The 12,215-nt window shown below is 42.6% G+C and overlaps 1 long non-coding RNA gene across 1 annotated transcript; it reads right to left on the bottom strand.

Annotated features, from left to right (window-relative positions):
• Window positions 1–317: 317 nt before the first annotated feature.
• LOC146577150 (uncharacterized) lies at window positions 318–10,556 on the bottom strand. The gene is made up of 2 exons (XR_014891382.1): window positions 10,183–10,556; window positions 318–427 (listed from the first exon to the last, which is right to left on the bottom strand). It is a non-coding gene; the product is annotated as an uncharacterized LOC146577150 (long non-coding RNA).
• Window positions 10,557–12,215: the final 1,659 nt, after the last annotated feature.

The following is a 12,215-nucleotide window of genomic DNA, read 5'->3' as shown; positions in this document are numbered from 1 at the left end:
CTGTAGTGGCTGAGCTGAGTCCAAGTAGCTGAAAATGTTCCTCTGCTGCTCCGTCAGACTCTCCTCCTCCTGCTGATCAGCTGGGACACAAAACAGATCTTTGTTAGGCTCCACACTGCACTGAAGAGTCAAAGTGTCTCATATGTTCATCTGACAAGTAAAAGAACACATTTTTGTTTCCCGAGGTGGGCAACTTGTTGGAAACAAACACAACAGGTTTGAGCACTGATACCTGCCATTGCTGGCATTGAAAGATGCAACGCCAGCAATGTGGATTGTCAAGACTCAAACCAATCATCAAGCAAAGACAACAGGGATCATTTGTTTCTCTTTATTTAGCATTCACAGCATTTGTAGTTGCCTTCTGTGCAGGGGAAGTCCACGCACACTGTGTGGTACCGCCATCCGCAGAAGGTGCATTCAACCTCTGTAAGAGAAACGAGATTGTCTGAGACTGAAATGATATTCACTAAAGAAGTGGTGATTTGTAAAACTTCAAGTGTATGATAAGGTGAAAACAAATACACAACTGCATGTCATGTAGTTGAAGGTTTTTTTTCCTTTGGAAGACCGGAAAACACTGAAAGTTACAAATTAGTCCTTTATTTATCCAGGTAAAAAAAAATCTCATTGAGATTAAAAATCTCATTTCCAAGAGAGACCTGGCGTCATGGCAACACAAGTCACATACCACACAGGTATATAACATTTAAAACAAACACAATATCCCAACATGTGTAACAAATGTATTGTGCTTGAAACAAATTCAGAATAGGTGATAAAGCAGCTGCACATGTGTGTCACGAGTAAATCTGGCTGTATAACAAACAGAAACAAGTGATGCTGCTGTCTTTGCTCAATGGTTGGTTTGAGTCTTGACAATCCACATTGCTGCCATCTTTCAATATGTTGAATGCACCAGTGTAAGTGCAGCCACTCAGACTCAATGTGTTCATAGAAACAGGTGCAGATGTGTCACGAGTTCATCCAGCAGTAGCTATGGCACTTGGCCACAGGGGGCAGCAGTGGACTGACCTGCATTCGAGACTGCTCCAGCTGCTCTGTGACAGTCAGTAGATCTGCTACAAATTGCAGATGTTACATCCCCCAGGAGGATGTCTCTTCTCCCTATTAACCCTTTGTTTTGTCCAGGCTCCACCTCCTCTGTCCTGATTGGATGTTGCGCAGAGTCTGGCTGATTGGTAATCAGCAGAGCACTATTTAAGGCCTGTGGAGCTGTGCTTCTGGGCCCTCTGGCCATTTTGGTTGCCATACTTGTGCAGGCTTGCATGCCTTTGTATTTTGTGTGAGCATTATTGTTTCATGTTCAGACTGCTTGTAGGGGAGAGCTGCCTTTTGTTTTGACACCCTGTTTTCTCCTGTTTATGTGTTGTTAGGTAGGTTATGGTTATAGGTTGTATATTTTGTTTCTTTGGAGTTAGGTAAGTTTCTTTTATTTCTACGTCAGGGATGTTTTGTTTGTTATGTTGGCCTTGGCTCTCCCTGACGTTACACCTCGGTCTGAACCCACGTACCATCACCAGTATTAAATAAACCTTTTAAAATTACCATCTTGGCTCCTCCTTCTCTATCCACATTTATGTTCGTCCCTTCAACCCCCTAGACTAGCCAGGGGACGTAACATAAATTGGCGGCTCGTCCGGGATAAAAGTCCTGGTTAATCCATTTGTGGATGGTGAAGGTTTGGAGTTGTTTGTTTCTGCTGGTGTATTTGGCAGAGGTAGTTAGTATGGCAACTGGTGTTTTCGCTTTGAGTGAATTTTTGAGTAATCCTTCTTGGGAGGAGCTAAATGCATGTAGAAAACGTGATTTGTTTGCTATAGCAGCACACTTTGAGTTAAATGTATCAAGGCAAATGGTGAAAGAGGACTTGAAAACTGCTGTTTCAAACAAACTTGTGGAAGAAGGCCTGCTTCCTGTTTCTAAATCACCTCGTTTGCCAGTTCCTCTTGACAGGACCCCTAATGAAGGAGTGAAGCCTGCTGTGTTAAAGGACGAAGGGCAAAACCCTGCTGCTGTGGAGCAACAAACGGTGGAAAATTTAAGCACTAATGGCTCACCTTCTTTTGCTACTCCATCTTCTCCTCGTTCAAGACAAGAAGTATTACTCAAGGTACGTTTGGCTAAATTACAATTTGAGGCTCAGGATAAAGCCCAAGCTTGTCAGGCAGAGTTGGAACTTCGCAGGTTGGAAGCAGAGACAGAAAAGGTGTTAAAGCTGAAAAAGTTGGAGCTGGAGTTGCAGATTGAAAGGGAGGTCAGACTGCGTCAGTTGGACTTACAGGCACAGACTTCAAGAAGTACTACTACTCAACCTAGTTCTGCAAATTCATCTGTTGATGAAACAACCTCCTCCCATGTAAACCCAGGTGGTTTCAATGTGAGTAAAAACATTGTGTTGGTACCTCCATTTCGTGAATCAGAAGTTGATACATATTTCAATGTGTTTGAACGTGTTGCTGCCTCATTGCACTGGCCGAGAGAAGTTTGGCCATTGCTTCTTCAGTGCAAATTGGTAGGCAAAGCACAAGAAGTCTGTTCTGCTTTGTCTTTGGAAGAAAGTTTGAAATATGATGTAGTGAAGTCTGCTATCCTTGCTGCTTATGAACTTGTTCCCGAAGCATATAGGCAATGCTTTCGCAATCACAAAAGAACAGCAAATCAGACTTTTGTAGAGTTTGCTCGTGAAAAAGCTACTCTTTTTGATAGATGGATAACAGCAAGTAAAGTTCCTGACTACAACTCCTTACGTGAACTGATACTGCTGGAAGAGTTCAAAAATGGCCTGCCAGAACGCATTGTTGTACACCTTAATGAACAGAAGGTTTCCACTTTGAAAGAAGCAGCTGTGATAGCTGATGAATTTGTGCTGACTCATAAAACTGTTTTTGTGCAGAAACGTGAAGTTACCACCAGAGAACCTCCCCCACGAAAGGATCCTTCAAGCCCACGACAGACTTTTGCTCCAAGGACTGAAAGGGAATGTTTCTATTGTCATAAACTTGGTCATGTTGTTGTTGAATGTCCCGCTTTGAAGCGCAAGAACCAGTCACCAAAAGGAGTAGGCTTAATTAAAACCATCTGTGCTGAGAGAAGGGATCAAAGTGAAGGAGTTGATCCCTGCTTCAAACCCTTCCTCTTAGATGGCACTGTGTCATTGACTGGGAAGCCTGAGGATGAAAAACCCATTCGAATACTCAGAGATACGGGAGGGTCACGATCTGTGATTTTATCTGATGTATTACCCCTGAGTGACCATTCCTCTTGTCATGGTAGTATTCTGATTCAAGGAGTTGAAATGGGCTATGTCGAAGCTCCTTTGCATTATGTACACATCAAGTCAAAGTTGGTTAATGGCATCTTCTCTGTGGCAGTACGCCCCTCACTTCCCATAAAAGGGGTGCAGTTCATTTTGGGAAATGATATTGCTGGTGGAAAAGTGCAACCTGTTCCCGAAGTAACAAATGATCCAGAATCAAACTTGAAGAGCAACGACCTAGCAACATGTTTCCCATCTGTTTTTCCTGCTTGTGTTCTCACCAGGGCTCAAGCAAGACGTAAAGCTGAGGAAATTGATTTGTCAGACTCTTCGTTGGCTCAGGCTCTGGCTACAGATGATTTGCAAACCCCGATTGATCTTAAAAGTGGTTCAAAGGATACTACTGAGAAGTGGAAAGATCTACATCTCCCACAGTTAGACTTGCCGGTCACACGTGAAAGCCTTGTTGCTCTCTTTCTGAAACAGGAAATAAAAAGGCTTCTTATTTCTTGGAAGATGGGGTCTTGATGCGCAAGTGGACTGCCCACCCAAGTCTAACAGCGGACGTAGAGGAAAGCTGTTCTGATGACTGTGACTGGAGCACTACTTATCAGATTGTTGTGCCTCTTGAGTATCGTCACTACGTAGTCTCCCTTGCACATGAGCACCCTCTGTCTGGTCATTTGGGAGTTACAAAAACGTACAACAAGATACTCAACCATTTCTTTTCGCCAGGATTGAAGGCTGATATAGTTGAGTTTTGCCGCACTTGTAAAACATGTAAGATTGCAGGAAAGCCAAACCAGACAGTTCCTATAGCTCCTCTTCATCCTATACCAGTACTTGGTGAACCTTTTGAACGTGTCATTGTGGACTGTGTTGGTCCATTGCCCAAGACAAAGAATGGTAATCAGTTTTTACTGACTGCAATGTGTACTTCGACTCGTTTTCCAGAAGCTGTCCCACTCAGAAGAATAACTGCACCTTTGGTGATTAAAGTTTTAACAAAGTTCTTCACTACTTTTGGTTTACCGAAAGTAGTCCAGACAGACCAAGGAACTAACTTTCTGTCTAAACTTTTCAAGCAGGTCATGCAGACTCTGGGGATTAAGCATGTTGTGTCAAGTGCATACCATCCTGAGTCTCAAGGAGCATTGGAGCGCTGGCATCAGACACTCAAGGCAACATTGCAGAAATACTGCTTGGATACTGGAAAAGAGTGGGATGAGGGAGTACCTCTGATGGTGTTTGCCATGCGCGAAGCTAAGCAAGAGTCCCTTGGGTTTAGCCCAAATGAACTAGTGTTTGGTCATTCTGTCCGGGGACCTTTGAAGTTGTTGAAAGAACAGTTCTTGTCAACAGACCATGTTGTGAAAACTAATGTTCTGGATTATGTTTCACAGTTCAGAGAGCGCCTCCATAAGGCCAGGTTGGCAGCTGCAGAAGCCCTCTCCTCTGCTCAGGGGAAGATGAAGAGTTGGTATGATAAGAAAGCCGTTCCTCGATCTTTCAATCCAGGTGACAAGGTTTTGGTTCTTCTACCAACTGCTAGCTCTGCATTGTCTGCCCGCTTCTGTGGACCATACCAGGTGGATAAGAAAGTAAATGACACGGACTATGTGATTAAAACCCCAGACAGGAAGCGTAAAACACGCTTGTGCCATCTCAATATGCTCAAATCTTTTCATTCTAGAGCTGACTCTCTCTGTGGTCCTGCAGATAAGTCTGTGGCATCTCCGTCCGAGCCAATCTCATCTCCAGAAACTCTCGCGTTGAACTCTTCCTCAGGATTGAGGTCAAGTTTAGATGAAGACGGGCTCAAACTTTGTGATGCCAGCTGCCAGAATGCCAGAATGCTTAATTCTGAGGTACTGTCCCAGTTGTCTATATATCTGTCTCACTTGACCCGTGAGCAACAGTTGGACATTGAAAGGCTCGTCACCATTCATCTAACACTCTTTGGGGACATGCCTTCCTGTACTACTGTAATAGAGCACGACATTGATGTTGGGAATGCCGTGCCTATTAAGCAGCATGCTTACCGTGTGAATATGGCAAAAAGGGAAATGATGAACACAGAAGTAGACTACCTTCTGAAGCATGGATTGGCCATCCCAAGCTATAGTCCATGGAGTTCTCCGTGCCTGGTTACGCCAAAATCAGATGGAACACCTCGCTTTTGCACAGATTTCCGCAAGGTAAATGCAGTAACAGTACCTGATTCCTTCCCACTGCCCCGTGTTGAGGACTGTATTGACAGCGTCGGATCTGCTGCTTATGTGAGTAAGCTTGACCTTCTTAAAGGTTATTGGCAAGTACCTCTGACGGAAAGAGCATCAGAAATCTCAGCTTTCGTAACACCTGATCACTTTTTACAATATACAGTTATGGCATTTGGAATGAGAAATGCTCCTGCTACCTTTCAGAGGTTAATGTCAACTGTATTATCTGGTGTGGCGAATTGTAATGTTTATCTTGATGATGTGGTCATCTATTCTTCCAACTGGTCAGAGCATGTCGACACTTTAACTACTGTGTTCAAGCGTTTAGCTGATGCTTCCTTGACCCTCAACTTGGCTAAATGCGAGTTTGGTAAGGCTACAGTGACCTACCTTGGAAAGGAAGTTGGACAGGGCAAGGTTCGCCCTATCAGTGCAAAGGTTAATGCCATCCTCAACTGTCCTGTGCCAACAACACGCCGTGAGCTGCGCAGATTTCTGGGGATGGTTGGTTACTACAGGTGTTTCTGTTAGAGATGGACCGATCCGATATTACGTATCGGTATCGGTCCGATACTGACCTAAATTACTGGATCGGATATCGGAGAAAAATAAAAAATGTAATCCGATCCATTAAATATCAGGAAAGCACCTCACAAAACTTGCTACACGCCGTAACTCACCTCAGAAAGTTAGCACGTCGAGCAGTATGCATCACATGATAGAGCAGCTGTGGCATGCGGGACCTGTCGGTGGTCTGGATAGCATTTGGAGCTTCGCTAGCAACCTGGCATTTCATCTCCGACAAAGTTATCCCCGAGAGAAGTAAAGCAAGTGTGTAAGTCCATCTCTGAATGTTTGTAAAGCATTCCTGCGTTAAGCTTAACGAGCGACTGCCTCTCGCTCTCCGGCTGCTACTTCAATCGTGAAACTGCTTAACGATCAGCTGATCGGCTTTTCTGTCGCGAGTCCGTCTCTCTTGTTTGTTTTTGGCCCACTTTGCACCAGAAAGAGGAAACCAGCGGCTGAACAACAGCAGCACGTTTAAGCTTGATAAGCTGTTGTTAGAATTTATTTAATATTACTTTCTACACCAGGATCGTTTTCTACGTAGCTGACGCTGGTAACTGTGCAGGGGCGGATCTAGCAAAGTTTAGCCAGGGGGGCCGATATGGCATTAACAGGGAAAAGGGGGCACAAAGACATACTTTTCTTTCTTATTCTCATTTAAAATGTCTAGCTTTTAATAAATAATTATCTGACACCCAAAGTTTTAATTTGATGTAAAATGAATAGAAGTCAATCACTGTATATAGTAACTATTAAGTCTAATATATATACCCTAGTAAGCTATAGTACTTTTTACTTTGGGAAGGTACCATCTGTGCAGTCTGCAATTTTGTTGAAGAAAGATGTTGAATCTATTTAATATTTCTTGAAAAATAATTGATTTCTGTGCATTTTTTTTCACACTGCATCAAATTAAGGTTGATTACGTCGATTAAGCATCATGGGGTGGCGCGTGAGGGGTGGTTCCCTATATTTTATTTATTTATTTTTGTTGTTGCTGGGAGTTGGAACCCTATTAGTTAGGTTGCTTAATATTTACGCTAAGTACTCTTTAAAATACCAGAATAGGGAGGATGGTGTAGGTCTAAGTTTATTAGATTGATCAGTATTGCTGAACTATGAAATGTTTTTTTTGTATACAGGTATAACAGAATAGCTTTAGTGTAGTTGTTGTTTTAAACTTGAGTATGAACTTGCAGACTTGCAAAATGCAGCAAGATATTTAAAAAACAGTTTTGTTGATTAAAAAAACACTATATCGGATTCATATCGGTATCGGCAGATATCGGTATCGGACATAAAAAAGTGGTATCATGCCATCTCTAGTTTCTGTAGGAATTTTTCTGAAGTTGTAACACCACTGACAAACCTGTGCAGCCCGAAGGTACCATTCATTTGGAGTCCTGAGTGTCAACATGCTTTTGAATGTGCAAAAGGTCTTCTGTCGAGTTCACCTGTTCTTGTCGCTCCAGACTTTGCTAAACCTTTCAAGCTTGAAGTGGATGCCAGTGAGGTGGGGGCTGTAGCTGTTCTTCTTCAGGATGATGGACAAGGAGTGAGTCATCCTGTCTGCTTCTTTGGCAAGAAGTTCGATACTCATCAAAGGCGGTACTCGACAATTGAAAAGGAGACTCTGGCCATGCTTCTGGGTCTTCAGCATTTTGACGTGTATGTGGGATCTACTTCCCAACCTGTAGAGGTCTTCACTGATCACAATCCTCTCGTGTTCCTCTCTCGTATGTATAACAACAATCAGCGACTGATGAGGTGGGCTTTAATTTCACAAAACTACAACATTGAAATAAAGCATAAAAGAGGATGTGAAAATATTGTGGCCGATGCCCTCTCAAGAATGTGATGGTGTAAGGTTAACAAACTTATACGTTTGTTTTTCTGGGTGGGGGTGTTACATCCCCCAGGAGGATGTCTCTTCTCCCTATTAACCCTTTGTTTTGTCCAGGCTCCACCTCCTCTGTCCTGATTGGATGTTGCGCAGAGTCTGGCTGATTGGTAATCAGCAGAGCACTATTTAAGGCCTGTGGAGCTGTGCTTCTGGGCCCTCTGGCCATTTTGGTTGCCATACTTGCCTGCACAAGTATTACAGTAGTACAAATTAGTCCTTTATTTATCCAGGTAAAAAAAAATCTCATTGAGATTAAAAATCTCATTTCCAAGAGAGACCTGGCGTCATGGCAACACAAGTCACATACCACACAGGTATATAACATTTAAAACAAACACAATATCCCAACATGTGTAACAAATGTATTGTGCTTGAAACAAATTCAGAATAGGTGATAAAGCAGCTGCACATGTGTGTCACGAGTAAATCTGGCTGTATAACAAACAGAAACAAGTGATCCTGCTGTCTTTGCTCAATGGTTGGTTTGAGTCTTGACAATCCACATTGCTGCCATCTTTCAATATGTTTGAATGCACCAGTGTAAGTGCAGCCACTCAGACTCAATGTGTTCATAGAAACAGGTGCAGATGTGTCACGAGTTCATCCAGCAGTAGCTATGGCACTTGGCCACAGGGGGCAGCAGTGGACTGACCTGCATTCGAGACTGCTCCAGCTGCTCTGTGACAGTCAGTAGATCTGCTACAAATTGCAGATGTTACATCCCCCAGGAGGATGTCTCTTCTCCCTATTAACCCTTTGTTTTGTCCAGGCTCCACCTCCTCTGTCCTGATTGGATGTTGCGCAGAGTCTGGCTGATTGGTAATCAGCAGAGCACTATTTAAGGCCTGTGGAGCTGTGCTTCTGGGCCCTCTGGCCATTTTGGTTGCCATACTTGTGCAGGCTTGCATGCCTTTGTATTTTGTGTGAGCATTATTGTTTCATGTTCAGACTGCTTGTAGGGGAGAGCTGCCTTTTGTTTTGACACCCTGTTTTCTCCTGTTTATGTGTTGTTAGGTAGGTTATGGTTATAGGTTGTATATTTTGTTTCTTTGGAGTTAGGTAAGTTTCTTTTATTTCTACGTCAGGGATGTTTTGTTTGTTATGTTGGCCTTGGCTCTCCCTGACGTTACACCTCGGTCTGAACCCACGTACCATCACCAGTATTAAATAAACCTTGTAAATTTACCATCTTGGCTCCTCCTTCTCTATCCACATTTATGTTCGTCCCTTCAACCCCCTAGACTAGCCAGGGGACGTAACAGCAGATCATATGCAAGTTTTGGAAATGACATTATAAATATTCCTAACTTAGCCACGGCAGCATTGTTGATGTATTACCTATATACTACAAATTATTCCACCTGCTGAAAAGTGGATCTAATGTGGGCGGACTCACACTTAGCAAATAAACTTGTGATGTGAGAATGTAATCAAACTGTTGATCAGAGGCAAAGTAATTTAAAGTTTATGATGCTATCGTCTAATGTTAGCTGACATGATGTTAGCTTGTAAACTTATGTTGTTGTCTGGGTCTCATGTCTGATCTGATGATAATAACTGTGACAACACAGAGATTAAATAAAGGATGTTGGTGGGACTTCTTATGTTAGAACTATAACTTCAGTTAAGGAGTGAGACGTAAGGTGACAAGGAGAATGAAGAGAATGAGAAAGAAGTAACTGGGAAGAGAAAATGAAAACACAAATTTGAAATGATCAAATTTGTGTTAACAGATGATGGTGATTTTAAAAATTCAAGTAATTTAAAGGTTTTATCCTATTTGTTGTTGTTTTTTTCATATTCTTCTATTTGCAAGAGGTTATTAATAAAACAGGTTCTCTTTCTGGTTTCTCTTTTTGGACGCACTCTCTACAGCTTATCACATCCAAAATGGCGGATGTCAAGTACAAAACCTCGACAGAAACAATCAGCAAGAATTTTAGCATCAGTCCAAAATAAAACTGTCCAACTACAGAGTTTTAAAATCCAACTAAACTATGAACAGAGATCTTTTACAAATAGGCTATTGATGAGATGACAGTGGTAACAAAAACGTACACATCCGCGCACACAGACAAAATGGCGGGAGAGCGTTTAACGGTAGACCTCATGAGTCCGTTACCGTGAACTATGGAGCGGCAGATTTGTGCTGGAACTGAGCTGCACACAGCTGATGTTAGCCAGGAAACATTACACACTGCTAACGTTACCTTCACACGGAGCTCCACACGGAGACGATCAGCGTCAGGCACAAACACCAAGTTCAGAAAAGAGGAACTTTGAGCAGGAAGGAAAGAGTCAGAGCGGCGTTTGAGGACACGTTTACAACCACGAACATCAGAATCTGTCTGTGCTGCATTCAAGTGCAAGTTGGAAACTCACTAATCTCTGTCATGTTGTCCAAAGATGATTTATTTCTGCTGGTTTTCTTGTTTGAAACACAAACATGTGTCAGCACTTTGTTGTTCTTCACCCTGCAGCATTTGAATATTTCAGGAGTAAACTGATCATAAATTCATGAAGTCATGACTGAAAGTGCAGACTGAGAGTGGATCACATGATGTTTGAGGTGTGTCATGTGACATGTTCAGTATTGTCACACATGTCTAGATTGTCCCTGATATCATAGCTGCTCAAACACTGATGATTATATTTGAAGAATTATTCCTGATGGCAGCAAAGTTTGAATGGAGCTCTCTGTCTGTGCTGATTTGTCGCCCTCTGGAGGTCAAAGCACAAACTGCATGATGTCACTGTAACCACCACAGTGACAGGAAGTGTTTTTAAATGATGAAATATGTCAGTGATGCTGATAGTGTGTTCATCACAGACGTTCAGGCTTCATGTTGACATGAATCAAAGTTAATGTCATTATGGACCAAGGACAGTACTCTGGGTCTCCTGCAGAACAACTCGAGCTGTGATACCTGAATGAAGAGCCTCTGCTGCTTTAAAGAAGGAGGCTCGAGGCAGCGGTGAGGTGCAGACCAACCAGCTTTTATTCAGCAACTTTAACAGAAGGATCAGAAAAATAAAACTATACAGCACAGTGATGCTGACTGAAGCCACAGCATTAAACTAAACAAACATCGGATCATCTTTAACAACATCTAATAAATAATGACAACTATTTAATCCTGTATTTCCTACAATAAAGCCTGTTCAGATATTTGTTGCTGATGGAAATGTAAAAGGCTCCCAGGAACCAAAGGACAAAAACAGAGGCAACAGTCACAACTGCAAAGGATCCCCTAACACATAAACTGGTTCGAAGATATTTTCTAGCTCTGCAGAGGAGCTTGATTGCACGGACAGTAAAAAGTGGATTCAATAACAGCAGCGAGCGCTGAGTGATATAACGGTGCTGCGAGCAGCAGTGCAAAGGCTCACACAGAGACAGCAGCTACACTGTGTGTGGATGTGATCCACAGTCACAGCTGTGGGTTTCAGTCAGTGTGTCTCTAACTTCATGGTCACATTTCAAAGCTTATTGGAGCCAGAAGATGTTCAAGTAAAAGATTTATTGCTGTACTCGTCTACCAGGATAACAGGAGGTTCATAAAGCTGTGTAATACTTCAGCTTTACATCATGCAGTAGTAGTTGTGTCCCTTTGTGTTTATTAGTGTGTTCACACGTCTACTTTAACTTCACTCTGTAATGAAAGGATTCAAATCACTGATCAAACTAATAAAACACAAATTTCATCCTTGTTTTGTCAAATCTTCATTAAAATGTGATTTAAAAAATGAACAACTTCACTTCTGTGATTAATACTGTAGCTGTTACTGCCACCATCCAGGTAGTTGTAGCCACCACCTCCTGCAGCCAGCTTGCAGCCACTTTCCCACCACTTTAGCACAATGTTTACATGAGACTCAGCCACACTAATGTTCCTGGGCAGACATGTGGTGCAGCATGGCTGATGGCACTGTACCTGCAGCTGTCATGGACAAGAACCACTCAATACCTCACCCAAGCCAAGCCTGTGCTGATGTTGTGATCTGAGACCGAGACACTAACCCAGGATCATGATATGATGTTGTGAGAGTTTCACTAAGAATTAGCTCTGATTACAAGATTTCAATCTATGGTAACTCTAATTTGTATTTACTTCAGTTTGTTCATCTTGGAGCTGTGTGCAGCTGAGGACAGTCTTATTATTACCAGGTGAGGATATGTAACAGCCACAGTCTGTAGAGATGATGTCACCATGGAGTGGTGATGTCACTGGAGCTGCCAATA

This window comes from Mchenga conophoros, linkage group LG3, assembly GCF_057382185.1.
Source record: "Mchenga conophoros isolate Kocher_MC1m ecotype Shallow Benthic linkage group LG3, M_conophoros_male_GT1.1, whole genome shotgun sequence".
Lineage (NCBI taxonomy): Eukaryota > Metazoa > Chordata > Actinopteri > Cichliformes > Cichlidae > Mchenga > Mchenga conophoros.
Note: the sequence above shows the minus strand (reverse complement) of the source record. Positions and strands in the feature narration are given on the sequence as shown.